General features: G+C 41.2%; 1 protein-coding gene across 21 annotated transcripts in view; it reads right to left on the reverse strand.

Annotated features, from left to right (window-relative positions):
* Positions 1-13,555, reverse strand: part of RASSF8 (Ras association domain family member 8) — a 110,032-nt gene extending 96,477 nt beyond the window's left edge. For 20 of the 21 annotated variants that reach the window (XR_005816282.1, XR_005816281.1, XR_005816294.1 and 17 more), the window contains exon 1: positions 9,943-13,555. The gene's annotated coding sequence lies outside the window, so the exon portion shown is untranslated. Of the gene's footprint in view, positions 1-779; positions 916-9,942 lie in introns of all 21 variants that reach the window. The other variant, XR_005816297.1, reaches the window with a different exon arrangement.
* Positions 13,556-26,763: the final 13,208 nt, after the last annotated feature.

Genomic DNA, 26,763 nt, shown 5'->3' on the forward strand with positions numbered 1-26,763 from the left:
AAGCACGGCATTGCTAGTCGGTCGAGGGAAGTGATTGTCCCGCTCTACTCTGCGCTGGTGCGGCCTCACCTCGAGTACTGTGTGCAGTTCTGGGCACCACAGTACAAAAAGGACATTAAACTGTTGGAGAGTGTCCAGAGGAGGGCGACGAAGATGGTGAAGGGCCTAGAGGGTAAGACGTATGAGGAGCAGCTGAGGTCACTGGGCCTGTTCAGCCTGGAGAAGAGGAGGCTGAGGGGGGACCTCATCGCAGTCTACAACTTCCTCGCGAGAGGGAGTGGAGAGGCAGATGACCTATTCTCTGTTATCACCAGTGACAGGACCCATGGGAACGGTGTGAAGCTGAGGCATGGGAAGTTTAGGCATCAGGAAGAGGTTCTTCACCGAGAGGGTGGTCGCACACTGGAACAGGCTCCCCAGTGAAGTAGTCACTGCACCAAGCCTGTCTGAATTTAAGAAGCGTTTGGACTGTGCACTTAGGCACATGGTCTAAACTTTTGGGCAGACCTGTGTGGTGCCAGGAGTTGGACTTGATGATCCTTATGGGTCCCTTCCAACTTGGGATATTCTATGATTCCCTCATAAGCCCCAGACTTGAAACAGAAGTCCTGTTGAGCCTGGGCCTCTAACAAGGGGCCATGGTCCATAGATAGAAAAGCACTCTGTATTCACAGAAACAGCCTGCCTGTGTTGCCCAGATTGAGCAACACTATACATTTTCAGGAACTGGGGGTTGACAAGAAACATCCCGGCTTCCCAGCTTGCCAGACATTACCCACCTTTTTCATGTCAGAGAAGGTTTTACAGCAAGAATGTTGGGAGGACACTTGAGCTCATACAGCAGTCTTCCCTCTTGTTTCATTTTGTATTCTGTTATAGCAGAACTGTCTTCTGCCTACCACATGCTTAATGTCCCTGGGAGAAAGAAGCTGACTCTTAAAAAAAAAGAGCACATACATTGAATACTATGCTCATTCGTACTAGTCATGATAAAAACGGAGATTAATTTGAAATTTTATCTTCCGAAGACAAATATAGTTTGTCCTGAGATCATGATGGGTTAAAAGTAAATCACGGTCAGAAAGCATACAGATATCTAATTATTTAGGCTTTTGTGTAAAAGTTTAGGATGACAAGTGCAGAGGGCACTATAAAATAGGGGAAAATATCTTTCACGTGTATATTTAAATAAATCCAGTCATCTTCGCTGCTACCCACATAATTAAAGCAAATATGTTTTTAGAAAAGTTGAGGTAAATGATTTAAGTCTTTCAGAAGAGAAGACTTGTTTAGAGGTAACGCTATTTCTCAAGCAATTAGAAAGTCATAAATCTGACAAAACTTCATTACAATTCCTTCTATCTATATTACATTTATATCTTATAGCACATAAAAAACAAAAACCAATATAAGTCATTAGCATTTTCTACACAAAAAGAGTTAGAACTTGCATGCTCTTACTATAGCAGTGGTTTACGCTCAGAGGGAGAATTAGGGCTTCTATGACAAGTAACATGGGAATGCTGTAATATGAAAGTATAACCACTGTGCTGACTTACCTCTGCTGAGGACAGATATTTTTGCAGTGGCAAGTAATAGACATAGAATACATCCACCTGCCATAAGCATTTTAGTATTAGATTCAAGATTTAAAAAGTTAAAGAATTTGACTGTATTTGACTGCTGCACACATCTATAATGGTTAATGTTTCTAAGCAGCTCACTCCTGGAAAAATAATCAAAGGTGAAGAGTGAGAGGGAAAAGCAGCGGATAGGTGAAACTAAGCATCTTGTCAAGAAAGATTAGAGGTCAGTGAAGGACAATGAGAGAGAGGGGAGCAATTCTGGAAAATTCCTGGCTTGAGTTTCCTATTAGGATAAGGCAGATTGCTGCCCAAAACAAACAATCTTCTGAGGGGCAGAGGGAATGAGTCCTGACAGGATGTCAGAATCACAAGGGGACAGGTGCTCAGTGTAAGTTAAACCCAGCTCCAGGCTGGGGAAATGGCAAAGCAAGCATCCCCCACCCCTGGCCACAAACAGCTGGGCAGTGGGGGAGTTAAAGGCATATCTCTATCTGCAGCTGTGAGATTTGAAGAGAGCATTCCAGTATCTCTCCCTCCCATACAAAAGCAAATGCTACACTGCTACCAAAAAAACACCTTGAAGGCCACTAGCTCATGAACAAGTATTTAGGAAGAGTCAAACAGAGAGAAGTGGCAGTGCTGTCAGACACGCAGAGCACACAAACAATCCATTCCAAATTAGAAGCATTAACAGAATGATAGCAGGTGCCGTGGGAAATAGGCAATGCGGAGTTTAGGACAGCACATTTTAAAAAGCCACAATGCAAACTGTACATCTACCAACGCAGACAAGGAGAGGCAATGTTGGGCTACAAAGACACCCGTAATGGCCGATGCAGGAAGGGGACTACGCTGGGCCCGGGACTCAGCAGGCCTGTGCTGTGACTCCAGCTCTGCCGGTGCCATGCCATGGGGGCAGCCCACCAGCCACACGCTCCCACCATGAGAGTAGGACAGCGCTCATCTCTGGCCAGGCATTCGAGCAGGACCTGGCAATACAGGTCAGGATTTCATGCAAGGCCTCCATATACTATTGTAACACCTCATTGCTGATGATTTGTTTTGCAGTGCCTCAGAACAGAAGACTGGCAAGCCCTGAGAAACCGAACACCCAGAAACTGTCTTGCTAAAAGTTTAAGTAAACCAAAAAATGCCACTTGAATACCTTATAAAGCATGGTTCTTAGCTTATGGTGAGAGCCCGGCTCCCTGTCACCTTATCTAGGAAGAATGAGCCTCTTCCCTTTGCTCCTGATACAGAACATGACCCCTTCTGCACAGGGCTTCAGTTTATTGACAGCAGACACAATCAAGCCTTCCCTTATGGCCCTTCCCTCCTCTTAAAGGTATGCCCCCTTATCTTCTAGCCTTGTCTGCAGAGAGAGCAAGCTTCGCTGCTTCATTAAAAAGCAAGGGGCAGGTAATCAGCTTTTCCTACTGGAAAGTAGCAAGCCTAGGGAAGAATATTATCTTCATTCTTGAGTTACAACGATGAACTGAGTTTTCTTGCACCAGATCACCCTCACAGATATCTTGTATCTACTTGTATTAAAAGGCCTCTGAGAAAATTCTTTGACAATCTCATGCAGCATAGTTTAATCCCATGGACTTCTGCTGTCTTTTATATTAAGTTGGTTGCTTTCTGGTCTGCTCTTGGGAAAGAAGGAAAGGTCACATACCATAGATAAACTTTTCACATATCATTTCATTTTGTCACCCGCTCCCCCTAAGTCTTCCATTCTTGGAAGGAGCAAAGCCCAAATACTTTTATTTATTTATGTTGTATCTCAGTTTGAAATAAAAGCCAAAAACCAAATTTAAAAGATATGAGTAAACAAGTAAGCTGGTAAACAAGCACAGGAACTGCAGTACAGCAACACTGGTAATAAGAAAATTACTTCTCTATTCAGACTATTTGTAAATTCCTGTTAATTCTGTCATTTTCTGACAGATTTTGTTCACTGGAACAAGTTTAGTAAAATCTTTCATCAGAACTATTTCCCAACTCCTTCAAAATCAATGTTCCCCTGTATGATAAATAGCCTTTATTATCTCTTTGGAGTATCAGGTTACCAATTCCAATCCCATTAATAGCAGGAAAGCACTGCGCTGTATTCAATGACTGTTTGTTACTCCTGTTGCTCATCTGTGCCAATTTCACTACTTGAAATACACAGCATCAAGCTTGCAGCTGTTCATTAAAAGTTTCTGTCCTCACTCCCAATGACACCAGTGCAAAGGCTTTGATTGACCTGGAGCCTTGGATGAAACCCAAAGCAAGCATATACACCAGGGGAGCAATTCTGATGAGTAAGAACGTGCTTAAGAGAGCCACACAATCACTTTCTGATGGGCAAGGATAAGGGCATTCCATTACTGCCATATGTTTCTCTTAGCATGCCAATTATTCTAGGTAGTAGGGCTAAATTAATATTGCTAGCCATACAGCCTCAAAGGTGCATTTAAGCAATTGGTACCTTGATTCCCAATATCGTCTTTTATACATCATTAGTTCTGGCATCTTTCTACTTCCTTCTTCAGAAAGAGTCTGACATGTGCAGACATCTCCTGAGTTCATTACTGGTTTTGTTTCCTTCACATGTCACATAGAGGCAGGAGAAGCAAGACAAGGATCATCAGGGATCTCACAGGCCTTCAAAAGACACTTACCAAGAGATCAGGCAAATTTAGTAAAGAATAGGGGGATTGGAGGTTTAAAAAATACTCCCCCCTATTTTCATTGATAATTGCTTTCTTTATCCCCACCCCACACACACACTTAACACCACACTAATCAAAATTAACATTAGCATTAGTCTACTGGAGAATAGCTATGAATTCACTAAGTGCCAAGTTACTTGCTATGGCTTTAAGCTTAGTATTAACAAAAACCACAAACTGACAATATCTACTTTTTATAAAGCAACAAAGAATGCTTTGCTCTCAACTTCTGTAGGAGGCTGTCACAACCAGTATAAGCACAGCAGGAAGGAGGGGAAGGGGGATAAGCAAAAGCTGGCATGATTTGTTGAAGATTCCCAAAGAGGCTAGTGACAAGAACAACAGACTCTCCAACTCCTGAAGCCACACTGTCTCCCCACTTTGGCATAGACGCAAAACATCTGGCTGCCCAGCGGAATTACAGACTTTCCTTATCCGTGCTCACAAAACTGCTGACTGACAATAAAATGCAAAGTTTCAAAAGGTTGCTCCGGAAACTCCAAATCCCCTTTGAACAACGGCTTAAAAACATTGTCAAACACTTCAGGAGTCCAAAAGTCTTCTCGCAAAAAGCTTTCAGTTCAGTTGAAACAAAAGGAAGTTATAGATCCTAAGATTAAAGGGAAACTCACAATAAAGCACCAACACTGTCTCGCCATTTTAAAACTAGATGATCCAGAGACACAGCGAGGTGCATACTGGAAATACATCGTGTACTGTTGCAGAAAGGGAAATGAGACAAGGTTACACCTAGTACAGCTTCCAAAGGGAATAAATGAATTCAGACTACAACCTCAGCCCTGAAGCAAGGGCAGAAGCTGGATAGAAGTCAGTTACATTACTCATTTTGAGAGGAAAAGGGATTGAAGTTTCTAGGAGAGGCAGTAAAGCATTAAAACATGACATCTCAAAATACCAACAACAACAACTGCTGACAGCAGGAGAAAGAACTATCTCCTCAGAAGCATGTCATATCGCAATACAAAGGCAGGAGTAATACTACAGCAGAGGACAACATCCAAGCTTGCCTTTAGAGTTGTACCATTTGTTTGCTGATGTAAAAACAAATACTAGAGCATCTCACAATTTTTCAAGGCTCGAGCATCTTCTTAGTGTACCTGCATGACCATATTCCATTCATAAAGGAACTTAAACCCTCTTAAATGAAAAACATATTACTGTTTCAACAGTATTAGACCCAATCTTCAAAATGAATGTCAGTCCCACACAGAAAAGTTTCGAGAATACTCAGAAGTTATCAATAGTTACTTACAGTCTCCCTGTTAAGATTCCCCTGAGTTCCAGAATCTGGGACTATCAAAAACACAGTGCACAATTTTAAGATTCATTGGCAACTATGAGTTGAGACCTATCTTACACAGTGGACCCCGACATAAGAATTTAAGGAAAAATTTAAGTTATAATACTTGGAATTAGTAGCATACTATTGTATCATAATACACGTGCACGTACACAGTTTCAGTTTTTGTTGTTTTGTTTTAACTTTGTTACCATGGATTGAACTACAGAATATGTCCCAAACTCCAACTGATACATTACAATATAATTGACTCCAATATTAAGACAGGTAACTTTACTGCTAGTGTTTTGGAACTAAACTTAATTCAGCAATGTATTGTATTCAGCTACCTTTGCAAGCATTTGAGTGGTTTGTTAAATATCCCATATACTTCAAGAAAAAAAGATTTTGCTAATAACATATTTATTCATTTGAATTATAGATCTGTTTTTTTGAATTATAGATCTGGTTTTTTTTTTCATTACACATGAAAAGGATACTACAGAAATGACCTTCTGTCCTCATTACCATTCTTCCCTTCTTGTGCTAAAGATAGCACAGAGAGTAAAAATAAATAAATCCTCAATAGCATTAGGAATTAGACAATGTCATGTTGAAAGATACCCTAAATGATGAGCCTTATCTGTTCTTGCTGGCTGGGATGGCAGGGGGCTCTTAGGGGGAAGGTAGCATTTAAGTGTTCTCTAGGTGGTCTCTTCGTAGCCAGCTCCATTTCCAGCTGTAATTGCTCGTCAGCCCTAACTGGATGACTGAACACTCTGGCATAGCTCAACAAAGTATTTAAACAGATGGATGGTACAGGCCACTGGAACAAAGCTCGTTTTTTCCCTGGCCATGGCTCTCTTTCAGCGCATTCCTTTGAAGTCTGTGCCACTGAGGAATCAACAACAGCTGAGAAACATGTGTTATCATACAACATTGAGCACAGCAACAATATTGCACAGCAAGACACTTTTGTTCAATAATCCCAGACTAAAGGGAAGCATTACAATGCCTTTTGTTGTTGGTAAGCCCTTTTTCCAAGCACAAGAAAGTAAACAGATTCCTCCCCCCATAAGTAGTAACTCTAAGTAAAAAGGTAAATTAAGCACATTTCTCATGAGCCTCCCTTCCAAAAACTTACAGCATGCATCTCCTCAATTCCTCTCAAATATATTCACCTATCTCCATATTTATGTTATCACAAAGACAACCAGACTCTTACAGAGATTAAGCAAGAGTAACAGCAGATGTGACAAGTCCTTATAAGCTATAGTTCAAATCCACCTTCCCTTCCCAGCAGGATAAGGTCTCTGATCTCAACTTAACGGGTAAAGAACCAGGGCGAGCAGAAGCACTGCACAGCTTGGCATGCGCAGGCAGTTCTCCCCCCTCCCCATATTTTTATCAGTACAGAGAACGATGCCATACAATCCTCACAGTGGTAAGAGAAGAAAACAATGTGAATATCCTTTCATTAGCCAGCAAAACTATTCTTGTCAAAGATGTGAGATCACCACTTTGCATGGGGTTTTAAAGGATAAAAAGAAATTATTTGTGGAACTGAATCTGTACCTAGACTAGCTGCCCATAGCGTGAGAGCAAGGAGCTAGCTATGTGCATAGGTAAGAGGACAGTAAGTTATAACCTACAGCTGACGAAGCTGCGTAACAGCAAGTTTCTACAGAATCAAGTCTCTCATTCAGAGCAGAGAGAGAACTACTTGCAACAGGATAGAGCCTTGTATTTACACAGCATACAAATATCAAATGCTACAGGAAGGCAAGCACTGAGATTATAGTATGTCCTGTTATGTTGTGAAGTCTCATCTCCTGGCTTGAGAAAGTTAAATGAAAAATCTAACATTTCAAACAAGCCCTAGAAAACTACACAGCATTTACATTTAATTTCCAGATAGAGATCTTAAAGACTTAAGAACCCAAGCAGAGACCTAAAATTAGAAAGCGAACAAAAAAACCCACATGCACTAAGCCAATCTCATAATTACAGAGCTCAAAAAAAAAAAGCCAAGAAATGCACGCATTGCACTGAGTGGGGTCCCCAGCCCAGCCCCCATGAGACAATCCTCTACCCTGCAATTAAATCTCATGGGGTTTCTTTCTGCAGAGCAGTAACTGTCAAATTCACACACCGATTAGGTACCACGGATGAAGCATGCACTGATATTCTCAAAGTAATACAGGGGTTAAAAGGAAACACTCTCAAAACTTACAGCAATGCAAAGTCTTATGCACTGACACTCAAAATGAATGCTGATTATCAAGAGTTCTGCTTTACAACTTCCTAAGAACAAATATTAGCACAAGAGTAACTATCACCTGACTAGCATTCAAAATATCACAACTAAAGAACAATATACTTGCACATAATTATTCTTAAAATCATGTGTAAGAGTACTTAAACATTCCGTAAATCTCCGTATCCTGTGAGGTGCAGGTAGGAAAACAGCTTAGGTAAAGGGCATACTGCCATTCGATGGCAGAAGCAGGAACAGGACCCATGATCCTCAGCTCTCAGCACTGTACTTGAGCAGCTCCATCTCCTGCTTTCCAGCTAATGCATTCCTTTCCAACGCTTCCCTCAAAAGGGTTTAAAAAGTAATGCTAATCATCTTAATTTGTCTCTTTGGAATTATTGGTGGTGTTTCCAGACACAGTCCATGGTACAGTTTTAAGAGACAAACTTCTTGTTAACATTACTTGTTAGTTTTCCCCCCATCTATTTTCCCTGATCCCAGAGATTTTAATCTTTTTCTTTCCTAGAGATGAAAATAAACAACCACAGTCAAATTCTGTTAGGTTTGTGGTGGTGGGAAGGATGGAGAGTTTATCTTAGCTCTTACAGTTGGTCCTAAAGAGCATGCAGCTGAACACTACAAATGACAAGCAGTTATTTCTACTCCCTCACAGCAAAAAAAATAACCATTGAATATGCAATGAATTGCCAAGACACAAAAGGAAATACTTCTGGTTTAACATCCAACCTATTTTCTAATTAGATATTAAACAAAGTTCAATATGAAATTGTATTTCCTCCCGTCCTTAGAGAAAGGGGAGAGAGTTGGACTTACTTTGCAATTTAACCTTGTGGTCTTCAGGAAAGACATCTATCAGGGGAGGTAATAACACAACCCAGGGCTACACTCTTTGATTCTGACCTAAGGAGTTCACATTATTGGTAAACTATTTCTCTACCATCAGGCTTCACTTTTACAGCACAACTCAATCACAACACTACCCAGCGCAATTAACTGAGAGCACCAAAGCCCTTAAACAGGTGTCTTGGTAAAATCATCAGGCAACTGACTGACTTATTCTGCACAGCACATCCTTCATCTGAATGCATGATGCTGACTGGAGATGAGACAGAAGCTTGTGAAGTCCAAGCCAGACTTCAAAAGCCACACCACAGAGCTTTCTGACACGGGTGTAGGTAGTTTCCAGCTATTCTGCTAACGGGGCAAGCTCTGACACAACTGCAATTTTCAGATGTAAAGCATGACAGGTGTCATTCCAGAGGGGACACAGAAATCCATAACCTTCCCCCCTTCGTATTCTCCCCAGCAATGAAGCCCACAAGCCACAGACCTGCACCCCACTCCGCTGGCACGTGAAACCACCACCCCACCGACAGGCACGCGGGTTGGCACACACTGGGCTACTACAACAGCCCCAAACGGATCGAGGACCAGACCTCCACACCCATGCTGCCGGGCAGCACAAACCAAGGACCAGAGTCCATTTCCATAGCCTGTGGAGCTGGTGCCTCTTGACTGTCCCGCTGCTTAAGCTTTTCTCATCACTGCTCTCCCCAAAAATAAATAAATAAACATATCTCATGCATTCCCTGCTGGCAAAACAGCTTTTCTTTTAATCTTTTTCTCACTGGGGGAGAGAAAGGGGAAAGGAGGGGTTGGGACAGGAATAAAAGAGATTAATCATGAAACAAACCGGCACTGTCTGGAGAGGAAGTGGAGGGGGGGGTGAGACCAAAACCAGTCCACGTCGCAAAAAAAAAAAAAAAAAAAAAAAAAAGGAAAGAGGGGAAATTCTCCCGCTGGGGACAGCGAATGAGGAGGATGAGAAGTCCTGCGAAGGCTTCCCCGAGCACGAAGAGCTGCCCAACTCCGCTCGCAAGGGTGCCGAGCAGCACCCTCGACGGAGGGAAGGACGGAGACCAAACGCCGGGGCAGGGAAAGGGAAGGGAGAAGCGCGGGGGCAGGAAAGAGCAAGGCAGGCGTGAGGGGGAAAGACGGAAAACAGAGCCGAGGGAAGCCGGGGAGCGGGCAGTCAGGACTCCCCCGCCGCGCACTCACCGCTCTGCCGCCGGGCGCCCGTCCCGCAGCGGCTCCGGGCAGCGCCAACGGCCCCAACGGCCGCGGCCCCGCCTCTGCCCCGCGGGGAAACGGGGCGGGGGGACCGGGGGCTCGGCTCCGCTCGGCTCCGCCCGGCCCCGCCGAGGGCGGCTGCGGGGGGGTGTGCGCGGCCGCCCCCGCCTCCTTCCTGCCTCTGCCCCGCTCCCCTTCAGCGGGGGAGCCATGTAACGGAACTGGGACGCCAGCGCGGCATTGTGGGAGCTCTTAAAGCCGCAGCCGCACGCCCACCGCCTGCCGCGAGGCACCGGGGACGGGACGGGGATGAGCAGTGGGTCCCTGGGTTGGCAGGGGCGGTCCCCCCGGGGCGGCCGGACCCCCCTGAAGCGAGCCCTGGAGGAAGAGGAGGAGGAGGAGGAGGAAGGATAGGGAGACCCCCAGCTGGGACCTGGAACTGGGTTCTGTTGCTCCCTCTCTTTCCTTTTTTTTATTTTTTTTCCCTCTCCCTGACTTTTTCGTATTGTTTCTGGGAGGAGTGAGAATGCCTTCGTCGCTTGTTTTTAACTGAAACGTGGAAAGCCAGCAGTCAGTATTTGCTATTGTTTCCTGCGCTGGGCTTTTGATGATGGAAAATTCCCTGAAAAAAAAAAAAAAAAAAAACCACAACCTCAGGGCAGCAAAGAATCTTGAGCAAGAGGCTGTTTTTGGCTGAAAGTTTTTAATAAGAACTTTTAATCAGTTTTGTGATTGTACAGCTTGGAATAGGAAGATGACTGTTTCAAAGGCGAAAAGAAAAAAAAAAAAAGAACTTGAGAGCTGTGATTCACAGGCATTTACTGCTGTCTACGAATGTTTGCTGTTCTGGGTCTGCTCTCAGCTGCCTGCAGTGGTGATGCCTGGCTCTTCGTGGGGCTGATGGCCTTCCCAAAACAGCCCCTGGACCACGTCCAGAGGCCAGGAGACACTGATGGTTTGGGAAGGGGCCTCTCCAAGAGAACTCCTTCGGCCATTCGTCTTACCACCATGTTAACAACTTTCCGCGCCATTCCTCATGGCTCAGAAGCGGAGCTTCTGAGCATGGCACACTGATCAAAATGCAAGCACAGAAGTATCTGCGAGATTTGGGCTTGGGGATGTTTCTACAAATATTTCTAGTTGGTATGGACGTTGCGTTGCAATCACATCATAGCCATACCATTGAGTGTATTTTTCATAAGCACGCCTGGCAAGGCAAAGTTCCTGCTGAAGCAGTTTTCTGGAGACAGGGACATCATTTTTAGGTGTGACCAGCACCTAGGCCTTTTCATCCTCTTTTTAAACAGGAGGAGGTGCTAAGCAGTCTGTGTGAAAGGCCTTAAGCACACAAAATGAGGTATGGTTAGGAAGAAATTACAAATATTCGTGCATAGAATATCCCAAGTTGGGCATCTGTCAGGGAACGTGATCTACATGGTCAGCTACATACACACCTTAAGAGAAACAAAACACTAGAGGGATACCTCTAGCAATGGTGTTAGTGACCAGTTTTTCAGTAGTCTACAGGATGAGATTTGTTTGCACTACGCGTTTTTCACCATTACCTTCATAGGTGTGCATATTGTTAAAGATCACGTCAGCAGACAGTTTACAAGCAGGAAAAAGGGCTGTGTTTTCCAGGTAGACCATTTGCTGCAGACGTTTAGCCAAGTATTCCTTTAATTCCTGAGAAGTACCCTTTCATAATGCTACTTCCTTTTTTTTTCATGAAGCATGTAAGCACAATAGAAGCTGTAAAACTCATGCAAGATCCTTTCTCAAAATCCAGCCTTCTCAGGATTTTGTATGAAGGAAGGAGAGTGATCTGGGAAACCAATTATTGTTAGGAGGAGAAAAACCTTTTTCAAGAAGTTAATGGTTTACTGAAAGCAAGTACTTGATAAATCATTGGGCTTGTATTGTTCATCACTCCAGGTGTTCAGCAGAACATCAAACATCCAATTTTATGTTGAAAGCTAGCTTTCTGATTAGCTTCTCAAACCCAACAGTTTTTATACGCTTGCAATCTGACCTGCTCTTAGAAATTTTACATTAATGGGAGGAGAAGTATTGTGGAGGAGAAATTCATGGCCATAATTAAGAGATTTCTGTTGAAGATCTTCAGAACATACATAACAAGGCATAAAATGTTTATGCTCTGTGTTGTCTTGGTGTTTCACTTGCTGGTTGTGACAGTTTTTGTAGCTAGAAAGAGCCCTGACATTTTTCATATTCTAATGTTTTCTTTTCCCTACTTCCCTCTTGTAATGTAGTTTTTAAAGGCACTGAAGATAACACATTTCCACTTCTTCAAAGTAAAGTACATGAAATTTCAGAGCAATTTTTGCACGCATTGATAAGCCAAGTATGTCCAGGGAGGGCATCAAATACATTTTCAGGAGTGATTTTTTCCATGTCAAAAATTGAAATCTTTGGAGAGGTGAGGTGGTGTAAAAAAGGAGGAAAAACAAATCTCTGTGTTGGGATTGTGTAAACGTAGCACTGACCAAGGTTAGCTCCGAGGGGGAAGATGACTGTGGTCATTTAAGAAAAATGGGGGAAAATAGCCTCAAGTCCAGCCATAAAATAAGGCTAAAATTGCATAAATACCTCCTCCACTATGTAACACAGCAGCCTGGTTGCTCTTTCAGCCATACTGAAAGAACAAGAGACTTTGTTTCTCCGGAAATTTATGAGGAAGATATGATGGAGTGATGTTTAATTATACCAGCCAAGGACGAGACTTTGTGTGGTTGTAGGATGTCTCTGCTGTGGCAGTCAGTTCCTGGCTCCCAATGCCCACCCCAATTGCTTCCTAACTTAATTACACTATATTATAATCCTAAAATAATTTGTTTCATTCACCTTGAGTCACTCCTTGCTTTGTACATTGCTAGAAAAATGGTATGGACTCTAATTCAGTAAAGCAGTCAAGCACATCCTTACATTTATGTGGAAATCCTGAGGACCTAACCAGAGACTGTTGGTGGTTTTCTTTTTGTTTGTTTGTTTTGTTTTGTTTTGTTCTGTTTTTTAATGATCTGGATCACTGATTGATGTATTTGGAGGTAGATTTCTCATAGGGATCCTGCTACCTGGTTACCAAAGACGTAATTAAAGTACCCTAGGCAGGGAGTAAAAGGCACTCTTAATGCTGGCACTGAGCATCGCACACAGAACTCCTTCCACCACATAGGCACACATGCACAGAGTCTTGCACATATGTTCTTAATGATGATAAAAAGGAGAAAATAGGCCCACATGCTTTTTGGTTATGTAAGCTTTCCAAGAATTATGCCTTTTAGACCAAAACCAGGAAGAGAATGTTTCTGAGGTTCCTTAATTTCCTCCTCTGCTTGATCTGATCTTCAGCTACCACTGCCCTTCCCACTGTCATTTCACCTTGGAGAAATACAGTGTCTCAGTGGACTCTTTAAATGTAATCCACACTATAAAATCAGGCTCATTCAGAACAGAAACAGCTACGAGTAATCAGCACAGCTTTCAGTGTCATGTATTTGCAGTAAACTCTTCATGGTCAGAATAAAGCAACTCTGTCTCTGCAAATGCTTTCTTGAGAAGAAATAAAGTAGGTCTGGATTCAGCAAATTATTTAACTATGTCCATATATTTAAGGATGTGAATGCTCTCACTGGGACTACTTGCATGTTCAAAGTTATGCATGTGCTTAAGTACTTTGTTGAATTGGATCCATAGCAAATAAATCTGAACTGATACTCAACAAGCAGAAAAACAAGCTAATTTTGGGGAACAGGGTAAGTTTATGTCCTGCAGTGTTATTTGCTTTACTTTAAAATGAACATTTCAAGAGGCTGATTTTTGTTGTTGGTTTTTTTTTTTTTTTTTTTTGCTTTTTTTTAATGAATATGCAGCCTGAAATTCAGGGGAAGCAAACAGACTTCAAATTAGAATTTAAGTTAAGGGCATTCTTCAAGCTCTTTTTTCTTAGTTTTGTTGTTCTGTTTAGTTAATACTTATTTCTTGGAGCATGAAGAGAAATAATTCCTTGTTTCTTCTCCAGATTTTCTAGATCTTGTTATTTGCTGTTTTTTGAGTATTAGTAACATGCTGTGTTAGATATAAAGGGCAAAACAATCTCTGTCTTAAAGTGTTTGAAATACAAAAGACTGATTTTCCAAGATGTAAAATAGGTTCAATTTTCACTTCACACAGCAGATTTTGTGTGCTCCCAGAGACTTGTAGGTTTCGAGACTTAGTTCCACATAATAAATCCAAATTAGTTCAAACAAAAAAGAAAATCCAGACCAGACTCCTCTTTCCTGACCTGGCCATGTATGTTAACTAAAATTAATTGGTTAGGAGTGAATGACAATCAATGACATCCTATCTAAAAATATATAAACAACTATTTAAAGGTGGGCTTTAAAAGAGGAGAGGCCTAATCAAGGGGAAGGATTCACACAGGAAAGGCATTAAAGGTGAGGATTTGGAACAGCAATGAAAATGTTCAACTTTCATCATAAGCTCATATGCCTCCTGCTTCTTCCAACCTGGGAAAGCCAAATTAAACCTTTGTGCAATTACTTCCAACTTCCCTACATTCACACTGCATTTGCAGTTGGTGTCTCCTCGTAAGAAGTGCAAGGGTATCATGCAGCTTTCTCCACCTTCAAGAGTTACAGGTCCATCAGGCAAGGTATTAATTATTCTGATTAATGCACAGGAAAAGGAATCACATAGTCCTTGTTCTATCTGTTAATCAATAAATGGCTCTTTGCCTCTCTTTTTCCCTGATTAATAAAAAATCATCTCCTTCTTTCAGAGAGGGCTTGTGAAGCTCAGTTCAATCATGTTAGAGGAATATGTTGTAATTGATGGTGCATGTGTGTTGGAGGAGTGAAACACTGCTAGTGGACCTCACATCTGTGCATTAGCCATAAGATTATAAGATCTAGATGAATACCTATGAACCAGGTTTCAAATTTTTCACTGGCCTGTTTAAAGTAATAGCTATCTGGTATGGTCAGCTGCAAACCATAATTTTTAAAGTATTTTCTTAAAGTTCTGTCTTTAGGGAAAAAAAAAGAAAAAAAAAGTAGGTTCATAGTTGTTATGGTTAGAAAGAAAAGCAAGAAAGGTATGAACCTTGACAGTTCCAAAACCAAAATGCAAATAAGAGCATTAAATAAATATCTAAATATCATATGATTTAGGAGGGAAGTCACCAATATTAGTCTTTAGATATTTCATTCGACTTAGTATCACAATGAAATGCTTTGACTACTAAGTTTTATGCAAGTACTTTGCATCATCTTTTTGCTAAATCTTGGCAAAAAGTGTCAATATAAATCTCAAGAAATTTGGAAGACAGAAAATGAATTACTGTAGCTCTTATAAAGCATGGGCAGATATCAACTAAAACAAATAAATATCCCTGTGGGAACTCACATTAATCTTCCCTAGTGAAGCTAAATGGTGGCAGTGCCACTATTCAAAGGATTGGGGAAAAACCTGAAGATCAAACTACCTAAAACGAGCCTTCTGTTGAAGATATGATTTAGGATAGATAAAAAATCAGACCTTAAAAATACAGTCCAATGACAGGGACAAAAAATGTTGATTTCAACTGGGAGTGAATGATAAGAAAAAGATTTTAATTTGGAAACCTGGCAATGTACCCTTGAAATGGGTATGCTGTTTAATTTAAGAGCTAATTTGTTTGATGGCTGGAACTCTCTGCCCTTCTCTTATCAAGAAGATTCAGACAAGAATATTATTTTATAATACACAAGAAGGTTGCAAAGTCTTTGTGATTCCAATGCTGTTTTAACACTGTGTTGTTTTTTCTGTAAAATAGTGGTATTCTTTTTAGCAGAGCAGAATCTCCTCTCTTTCAAGGTGTGATACAAAACTTTTAAGATATTAGGATGCCCCTCCTTGAAGCCCATAAACCAGTGATATTTGAAGGGCCTATCATGGTGCTGTTGCTTATGATTTATTATTATTATAATTTCCAAAGTAATATATTGCTTTTGAGCAATGTATTTGAATATATTTAAATCTGTTTATACATATATTCACTTTCAGTTTATAAATCAGTTTTGTTATTCTGTAAACTGGCAAAAGTATGCCAAAATACATACCTACTTTTTTATTATACAGAAATTTCTATCATGCATATAAAAACAAATACTAAATCCCTTTCATATTTTTCCCTTGTCAGTAATTTCCAGGAACTCACTTCTTCTTAGTGTACAGTACTTCATCTCCATTGAAAATGGTGGTGGGAATTACCTGTCCCCTGAAGCAGCAGAATCAAGTCTAATATACTTTAAAATATAAAGAGTATAACATTTCAAAAACCCTTCAGTAATTCCAAAGCTTAAGCCCCATTTTCATAAGTAAGTTAGGGCCAGATTTCCAAAGCTTTTGGAAAATGCAAATAGATGCCTAGAAGGCTTTCAAAAGCACACATCAAAATGGAGAGGGAAAAAAAAAACAGAAAAAAGTATTGCCGTTGAGGTTTCCACATTAAGAAATTTGCATGGGAAAAAAAAAAAAGAATTTTTTACTTCTCATGGATTTTTGGAAAAGCTTGGAAATCAACACGAAAACATCAGCATACAACAGACACTCAGAATAGATATTTTAGGTCATCCTAGCAAATCTGTCACAGCAAAAAAATGTTGATTTGCTTTGCAAAGTCTGTATTTAACATGAATTCGGCAGGTTAATTTTTTGTTGAAAACAGTTCTCCTGTTGTTTTCTAAAGTTTTTCTCAGCTTCATTTCTTACTTTTGTGGCCCCTCAGTTGGGAAACATGAGAGGACAAGATACCTGCTTTCAACAAAGAACTGATTTCATGATCCTTATGACCTGAGCACACCCAGCTTCCCCACAAAGAAACAAACTGGATGACTATTTTAGGATAATTGGGCAGCTTGATGCCTTAAAAGTTATTGGAAATCAGAGCTGTGAAAACCTCTTTCCTGGCTTTTCCTGTAGTTGCCTATTATTGAGCACTTTGTTTTTGAGAGATTTTTTTTTTGTCTATTTCAGTTCCAGCTGAAGAAGAGCAAAGAGAATAACAAAAGCAGTTTTCTGAGAAGGTTTCAGACATGTACATTATAAACTGGTTGTTATTGGGATGAAAGTTGCCTTCCTGCTGCTTTTCTTGTCCCTTCTCCTCTTCCTTTTATATGGTGTCTTTTTAAGTCCAAAATCTTCAAAAGAGTTGTATGCCTGTGTGAGGCTCCATCCACAAGCTGGCGTGTATATACAGATCTGTGTGCATCCTCACTGGATTAGGGTTTTCTGTGTTAAACTTTTAAGGGCATGTATCTTGGCTTCTTACATTTATTGGAAGTACCTACTTTACTGGTGTTACATTTAACACCCTTTTAGTAAAACTTCCCACTAGTTTGTGCCTTGTGTTTTCCAGCTCATGAATCTCAGACTTGTAGTGCAGCACCATAATTCCTCATCCTCCTTGGGGCACTGTATGCTGGGAGCAGTGATGAGTTTGAACAGCTGCTCAGTGGATTCCCAATTTAGGAGAGGCTGTGCTGGGTCTGGGAGCTGCCCTGCAGGGTCTCCGGGGGGGGTCCATGTGGAGGTGTCCCAATGGGAGCCTCCCTTGCAGAGGCTGACTGGGTGCCCTGACCCAGCCACCTCCTTGTACCTTCACATAACCCATGTCAAGGCTCAAGTTTCCTGGCACAGGAAAGAGTAGAAAGATCTGTTGATAGCTATCAAAAGGACTATCGAGGATAAAGAAGCCTAAATAGGTTTTAACAACATTCACTTGAGTAAATCTGATGATCTTGGAGACTGTAAATGAAATAAAGCCTTCAAACTGCTTTGAGGTTCATAATAGTTTTATGGATGGGTGAGAACTATACCCAGGAGCTTTCTTAAAACTGGTAGGCCAGTTTTAAGAAAAGGGCACAGATCCAGATTTCTCTAGGAGCAAGTGTTTGAAAATGTCGTTGGACTGGTTAAAAATTGCTTAGCTCATCAGTGGCAGAGTTGGGAAGAATTGGGAAGCCGAGCTTCAGGCTCTGAAGTTGCATGATCTCAATGCTGGACAGCACTAGACTGCTAAATAATCAGAGTAACTCTACAAACAAAGCTCCAGGTCTAGACACAACCCAAGGCTAATGCCAGATGAAGCTGTGCTCTACTGCAAAGAGGTACCTCTCAAGAAGCAGATGGACACCTCTTCCCACAGTCTGTTTTCTCTACAGCCAGCACTCATGGGAGCATGAGAATGCTACATCTTCTAGCATCCTGAAACAAGGATGAAAGCCTCCCCTGAGCTAGTTAAAGGTTAGGGTACAACTATGCTGTGCTCACCCAAGGGGCTGAAATACAGTCGAGAGCTACCCAAGCCGTTACAGAATAGCTGTCACAGTTAACGGTGGCGTTGTCAGGTCAGGTCTTGCCTGAGATCAGGGCAAGCAAATTCACCTTTCTGGGAAATAAGCTGAACACAACGTACTTCTTTCTGTACTAGGGAAGTATTTCAAAGTAGTTATTTAAAACTGAAGCTCTGTTTCTGAATAGCAAGCCCATTCTGGTCTAGCCAGTTCCCCTTTTGTGGCTCCACAAAGCCACATTATTTTGTAACTGTGAAGGACTTGTGAGCTGCACAGAGCTATTACAAAGGGGATTGTTGCTACTTGTATTCTGTCATGGTGGTGGTCATCTAAAATGCCCACCTGGAGTCCCTTTGCAGTAAGAGCTGTGTACCCATACGACAAAGAGTTAGGGCTCTGTCTTACAGACTGTGCAGATCTGGGGAATTTCCTAAGGTAAGGAAGAGTGGAGTCCTTGAAGGAGAGGACTCTGTCCTGAAACAGTCTGCTGGTGATTTAACATGAAGGTACGTGTCATCTTCTCCTGGCTATAAAACTGCAAGAGAGCTCAGATCTACATTTTTTCCCCCAAGAGAAAATATCATGCTCCTATATGAAAATGTAACTACAAACACTTTGATGATAATGTTCATACATATAACTATAACTCCTGGAGAAGGGTAATTTTAATTTTGGGTCCATGGCCATAATTCTTAGCAGGTACAAATCAGCATTGCTCCAAAAAGACCTATAGCGATTTATATCAAATGAGGATTCAGTTTTTAATTTTCTATACTGAGTAAAAATGAGCACTGCTTCTGATTTTGTTTTTCCTTCAGAGTTCCTTATAGCCTTAAGCACAACCCTCCAGTAGACAGAATGATGAATATTCCAATGTCCTGAACATGATAGATTTTAATTTCTTATTAGAGAAAGCAGAGGAAGAGAAAAAGTAATAGCTTCAGAGATAATGGCTCTGTTTGTTTTTTAAGTACTTACATTAGCTTGGCAGTCTGCTATTTAACTGAATTTCATTGAAATCTGATTATTGATGTACCTTCTTTTATTGTATCTTTTATGTCAGACAGCTCACCAGTGTAGTTCAAGAGAGAATGAAAGGGGTATGAAAGCAGAAAAAGAGTCATAATGCTAAACAGAAGAAAGAAAATTAGTATTAAGTATAGGTGGTCAAAAAAGGGGAAAATAGTCCTGTTGAATTATTGTTGTTTTTCTAAATAACTCGGCTGTAAAAGCAATCTGTTATGTGACGTGGTGGAAATCCTGTGTAGAAATTTCTAGCACAAAGACATCATATCATTTGTGCACTGAAATGTTGTAATGAAATATAAGCACAGGAGGTATAAGTAGTCAGCCCTGTGACATTGACTGGATCAATAACGCATGTATTCTTCTTTTCTGTAAAATCACAGCTCAAAGCTGCTTTCAAGGATCTGGTCAGTAAGTAAAGGCGAACTGTGTGTCAAGCAGGAAAACAGTAAACACACAATCAATTGATTTAGGCCAATTTTTATTCTTTCAAGCAATAGCAAGTAACCTCTTAAGCTCTCTGTTTTTCTGACCTATCTCTGACTTCTTCTGCTGTTTGTTTGCTTTTTCATGTCACTCAGTTTGTGTCATGCTTAAATAAAAAGATGGAATGATTTTTTTGTGCTTGGTCACTTTTAATTTGTTTTCTACAAGCTGCACTTACAGGCAGTAGAGTTATAAGGATCGTAATTCTAAGGAAACCTGAAAAACAGAAGGTTTTGAATAAGATTGACTTATTTTTCAGTATTGTAGCAGAAAAGGGTTTCTCAACTAATTAGCTGTCCTTTCAACCAAAGAAAGAAAGAAACAAAGAGTCAATCTGTTATAAGATAATCGTTCTGTTTATCTGTGCTGTACAAACACTGCTTGTAAAGTAATGATAAGCCCTTTGCACTTCACGGTTCATCCAAGCATCTCTCTCAGATGCAATACAGATCTCCTGAGATTCAAAAGAGGTTCTTACGCAGATTCAGGTGGGAAATAGTTTTCCAGATGGTCCAGTGAACATTTGAGAAATGTCAACAAGTGTCTTATTGTACAGTCTAGTGAAACATATAACATTTGAATAGTAGAGTGTGCATCCCCAATCCCCAGGAAAGGGTGAGAGAAATACAAATGAAAACTCTTTCCCCTTGTTTCAGAGCAGAGATGTCAGCCTGGGTGTTTTTGCTTCTGCCTATCCTCTGCAGGGGTGCACTTAATTCCCTCTCCCCTTAGCCCGCCTTCATGTCCCTGCCAAGCTGGCTGGCCCACCTCGCTCAGTGGGACACGTGGTGAGCAAGGAACCGATGCTCCTTTTAGTTCCTAAAGTTTGAGCGAGGAGTTTAGTCCTCCTCTGAATCCCCACCTGCATCTCGCTCTTGGGAGTTCTCTGATTCTAAACATGCCACACCAGAGGAGCACTCCTAACAGAAGTTGTGTCAAAACATGCACATTTTTAGATTCACTAACAGGTATTTTCTGACAACAACCCCCCCAGTGTTTCCTGTCATTCAATACCTTCTTGGCTGTCTCTCATTACAGGAGCTGGAGATCTGCTCCATCTCAATTTCCCTTCCACAGGCTGACATTGAAATTGGAGGCACTTTGGGCAAGCAGGAATAGTTTCTGTAGGTTATAAAAGGAAACAAGAATAATAGGGCCTTGTTACTTCCCACACATATAGAGGGATGAGCTGACTATAAAGAAATTTGGTTTAGATGCAGTTTTGTTTCTCAGTATTGAGAGGGTTACGAAGAAGATCTTGTTCATTATTCGTTAGTTATATCCTGCTGTGAAAGTATTTTTGTTTTCTAAGGGCTTTTTTTTTTTTTTCCATCCAAAGGAAATCTTCCAAAAACAATGTTCCCAAGCCTGTTTCACACCAAACATTTTGGGAAAGTTTGGCAAAGTCATACACCTATTTATGTCTAGCGTCATGTGAATATTTCATCTTTCTCAAGCAGTGCCAAAGAGATTCACCATGAAAACAATAAGGATCTAAATAATTTTGGGACAAAAGATGGGTGTTTTTCTCTCCTCCGGTGTTCAGTGCTTGTGAACTTCAAAGGAGTAATAACCTTGAAAGAAATTACAAAACATTGCTTCAAAAAATCAATGCTTTATTTCGGAAATTTACGAAACATTGCTTCAAAAAATCAATCCTTTATTTCGGGAATCTCACAATGAAACATTGGTGATATTTTTCCCTCCCTTTCTTTCTTTTTTTTTTTTTTTTTTCCAGCACAAGTAATTTGTAGATACTCAAAAGCCCCAGTGTCCTCAGGACTGGCCTGGCATCTCTTCCATGAAAAAGAAAAGTGGTTGTAAAGAGTTCTCAGAAGAGCCTCACTTCAGTGCCTCCACTGACAAAGAGGGCAGGTTGCATATTTGTGCAAGTATTCCTTTTTAATTTGTTTTCTCACGGTCAGCATTTGCTCTCCAAGTGGGTGAAAGTGTGCTGCTATTGATCATCCCCTGGGAGAGGCCTGCATAGACCAGCTACAACCAAGGAACGTGTCTTAGAGCAGTGTGGGTGTCCCTTTGAAGACTTAGTAGGTGCCCTGCTCTTCACTGCCCAAGGCTTTCCTTTGATTCATGGCCCTTTGGACCAGCTGCAGCCAGCCCATCCTGGGATTATACTTCAGGATGAACAACTTCACCTGGCATGGCCTGGGGGGTCTCAAAGCATGAGAGAGGCCAAAGAGCTATGGTGTAAGTGTGTGGGACCCGAGCCGAGCCAAGGGACTTCAAGTAGTGGCCAGTTCTGTGAATCCCATGTGAGCATGGGAGATTTGATAGTCATCTTTACCTGAGGGCTAAGATGGTGCATGCTTATTATGTTGGCCTTTAGGAAATGAAGGGGCAAATTTCACCTTCGCTACTCTTTCTTCAGGGTTTGACTATAGCTTCAGAGCATGCAATGGTATGTTTTATTAGATGGCAGGCTAATATAGGGCATTATCTGTGATGTCAAGGAGATGTTTTTCACTCAGCATCATGAAAACTCCTACAGTGTAAGAAAACCCCTGTGTTTTCTGCTGAATGAATTTATATGTTTGCATCTTTCTAATTCATGTAGACATAGAACCACATCCCCCCCCCCCCCCCCCCCCCAAACCAGCATTAGTTTCCAAAGCCTTTCTGAGAAAATGCATGTTTTCCTCTGACACTGGCAGAGTCTGCTGGTATCATCGGGTACACTTCATATCTGCCTTGTGTGTGCACCTTCTGCAACCTTACTTCCACGTAACTTAGAAAAATCCGTCTGTGAAATAAATACAACACAGTGTCAGACAGCTCTGGGCAAATGATTTCTGACTACAGTCCCCAAAGAAACCTCTACACATCTGTAATATATTTATGGCTCTGCTTACTCATGATTTCTCCTCCCTGTGGTCCCTTTTAATGAAGGGTATGAAAAATTAAACTCCTTCATAGACTCCACTAAACCAAACAGACTTCCTAACAAATGAACAGTATGTTCCTCAAACGTCATTATACCAGTACCAGTTACTGGTTGACAAATTTACATTGATACATGTAATGGAATCTGTTATGAGTTTCCTGCAACCCATAACATGCTCACGGCCAAATTCTGCCAGAAACGGGCCTCACGTGAGTTCCATGCTGTGACCGAGGGCAGTTTTATGGCCCTTCAATGGGCAGCACTGTTTGTGTAGCAGTAAGAATAGCTAAGTGAGTTTACAGTGCATAATCCCAAAATTGCAATTTTTTAAAACTGTGTAGCAGCAAAATAGCCCAGGGAGGGGTTGTGAACCCTAACACCCTTTCTCATGTATGAAGCAATGAAAGGGGAAGGTTGGAACTTTTGTTCTGTATTCTGCACCTTTACAAGAGGTAAGTCTCCTATAAGCTGAAGGCAGTTCATTCAGTCATTTCAAGAAGGATATTTACTATAATACACTCTGTGATTTACATAAGACATATATTGGGTTAAATTCTTTAAAAAGGATACCATCAATTTAAACAGTACATTTTCCTGGGTCATTAAGGTTAGGCACATACCGATTTATTAACAGGTAATGTATTATATCTAGGAAGAGATAATATCTGCCAGAAATTCCAGGGAGGCTTTAGAGGTCTTGCTATGATGAGTCAAGCTGATAAAGGTATACAGTAAGATAGCTGCATTAACAGAGCTGCCTGTTCACCAAGAAAAGGGGTGCAATGCAGTGGCAATAATCATTTGGGAAGGCAGTGTGGAAAGATGCACCTGTGGAGTCTACTCATAAAAATGAAACACATCAAACCTTATTTACCGATTAGCATTGCAACACATCACAGCGGCACATGCAAAATTCACTAAGCATGTGCCAAATACTGTCCAGCCATGTGCAAATAAGAAGCTCCCATACAGAAGAGCTTTCACAATCAGAAGGTGCAAAAAGCAGTGTGGATGCCCCAACAGGTAACTACCAGTCCAGAGATTTAAGGAAGGCTTGCAGTGCAAATAACCCTTTCCTAAGTTATCTCTTGATAGATCTTTGCAGTTAGAATGACCCTGTGGGAATACTAGCTTGCCCAGATCACAGTAACTCAGAGTTCGTCCCTGAGGTGGAGGGAGCATGGCAGTGTCCCCGCTCCACATGACATCAGCATAGAAAACATGCAAGCAGCAATTTCAGCAGTCAAACCTGAAGGCTACAAGATCTCCACCAGCAAGGGGGAGAGCCACTGAGGCTAATAACTTGGCTGGGGAGTGAGCTGCTTCAGTGTAATGAGCCCTGGAAAAACAACACACCAGAAAGCAGCCATGTCAGCAAAGCAGCAGGGTGCCAGGGGCGAGCTGGAGGAGAGCTGCTCCCTCAGCCTGGCACAGTGCACTGGGGTCATCCCTGCAGGTCTACAGCTTCAGCTGAGAAACTCTGGGTGGGAAAACCAGACATGAAAGATGGCCTCAGCCCCACTGCTGCAAAGGGAAAAAAAAAAATCCATGTTCAAATCAATGGAGAATTGCAGAGGTTGCTGCAGCAAGATGGGAAGGACCTGGATAGAGACAACAATGACAGAAAATCTATGGCTAAGAATGAGGAGGAAAGAGCAAAGGCTGGTGATATCAGGCGGCAGCGTGACAGGCTCTGGAAGTTGGCTGGGGCTTGCTCTTAGCGGCTGTGCCAGCCAGGCTGTGTGAGCAGGGATGTTCCTGCCAGTCTCTCCTGCTGGCACTGGGGCTGCACGCTGGTGGCAGGCTGGGACAGCATCATGGCAAAGGCTCGTTTTCCTTACGGATGGGTAATCTGTACAATGGCTTCTCTTGTGTGAATGTCAAAGTAGGCTAGAGAGAAAGGGCTGATATAAGGTGTATGAAGAAAACATGCTTTAGGCTGAAATTATTTAGCTACTTACTGCAGTTTTGGGATACTTCAAAGCATTTTAAAATAACACCCGTGAAGTTCAGCACTAATTGCCCAACCTGATGCCCACTGTTTTGATACCACATATCACTTCCAGATCTTTAGCTTCTAACAGGCAACACCAGCACAAACCTTTTCCCCAAACCTTCTCTTCCTAGCCCCTTGAGATGGTCTGGGAAGCTCCAATGCTACCTGCTTCTCCTGAACTCATAGGGAGGTATCACGATGCACAAATTGACACAAAATGGGAAAGGCATGTCCCAGGGGCCAAGAGCAAAGGTATCCTTCTGCAAGATAAACTCTAGGCTCCATCAGCCCATACCATGAGTAACAACAGACTTTGCAACACAGCCTTGGAGCAGGGAGGCAGGATTTGGGCAGCTAGCCAGCAGCAACCCAGGGACAGATCTTGACTCAGAGCTTGAGCAACATTGTCCTTTCTGTGGATGTTTCCTTGAAAGAACTGATTTGGCCTTAGGCACAGAAGATGAAGAGGAACATCAAGAAATCATAATCATTTGTATTTGGGAATTGCTTGTTTTCTTTTTACACCATATATATATATATATTTACATACATACATATATATATATTTAAAGCATGAGCCTAATTGTTTTACAAGCCCATCTGGTATTTAGCAACTTTTAATGTGAGAAAGATGCAGGAGAAAGTTAATGCTCATAGTTTCTGACTTGTAAGATAATTTTCAGAGGAACCGAAAGTTTTTCAGTGTTTTTGTGAAGAAATCTTGGGGATTTTGAGGCTCAAATATCTTTCCTAATTTATATATATATTTAAAAAAAATCTTCATTGTGAAGTTTTGATTTTAGCATAGAATTTGAATCAGGGTCTGACTTGAGATGGATTTGTGGCTTAAACAAGCAACTTCAACTTCACCTCTTCCCTAGTTTTCCCATCTGTGAATTATTGTTTTTCTTCCAGCAGAGGTTTACAAACATCCAAGCAAAAAGGCGTTGAAGAAGTATACTGTTATACAACTGCTAGTCATTGCTATTCTTCTATTGTATTTCATGACGTAAGAAAGTTCTTGCCAGATGCCTTAAAATCTGAGGAAATGTCTGCAAGGCATCTTTGTGGTAACACATGGGTGCAGATTCCATTCGTCATTTACTTGACAGTTTAACTAACTACTCCCAAGCCAAAAAGATCACTAAAATCCCTTTCAGAAATATTAGCTGAAGGACAAGAGCAAGTCACTAAAAGCTCAGGAAGCCTCTATAATTGCAAATGCCAAGGCTCATGGAATATTAGTAAGGAGACTGCAGAAGGTAATCAAAAAATATTATCTTGCTATCCATAGGCTTAAATTCTACATGCAGGGATTTACACCTCCACTGGAATAAAAAATAAAATAAAAAATAATTTTTTAAAGAAAAAAGAGCTCTGCACATTGTATACAGTTGGAACCACTCATCCAGAAATTTTCGTTTGAACTTTCCAAAGTACCCATGGGATTTAAACAAAATCCCAGTTAACCTCAACAGAACTGGGGCCCTCACATCACTTAAATAATTGAAAGTTCAACTCAGAATCTCCAGAAACATGTTTTTCAACCTTTTACAATTTGCAGCACCTTAACACTTTTTCCAGTGGAAGTGTCAGTTCCTGTATAGTGATTCAATACTACAGAAAATAGGTTTGCTTTTCTTAGTTACCCTCTACAGACCCCTTAAATAGACTCTGAACACACATATTGCAGATTAGAAAATGTAACTTTAATGTAGCTTACAATATTTATTGGTTTCTCTAGAGTTTTCAGAAAAAGCTGAAAACATGAGCTTTAAATGTTTAGTATTTAAAAACTGAATTTGAAAGTCAATTTCAAGACTGTTAAGCTCTAGCTTATAATTTTCAAGCATTTTATTTTGGTAATGATGCATTCCTGACTTTTTTGCTGATAACATACACCTTATATTGGTCCTCTATGCATTATAAACCACATATTAAAAAATCTTATCACATTGATAATTCATTTGATTTTCCCCCCACCTTGCTTCCTGCTGGGTACCTTAGAAATCCTGAGGAAGCAGTATGTCCAGGACCAT

Source organism: Cygnus olor, chromosome 1, assembly GCF_009769625.2.
Source record: "Cygnus olor isolate bCygOlo1 chromosome 1, bCygOlo1.pri.v2, whole genome shotgun sequence".
Lineage (NCBI taxonomy): Eukaryota > Metazoa > Chordata > Aves > Anseriformes > Anatidae > Cygnus > Cygnus olor.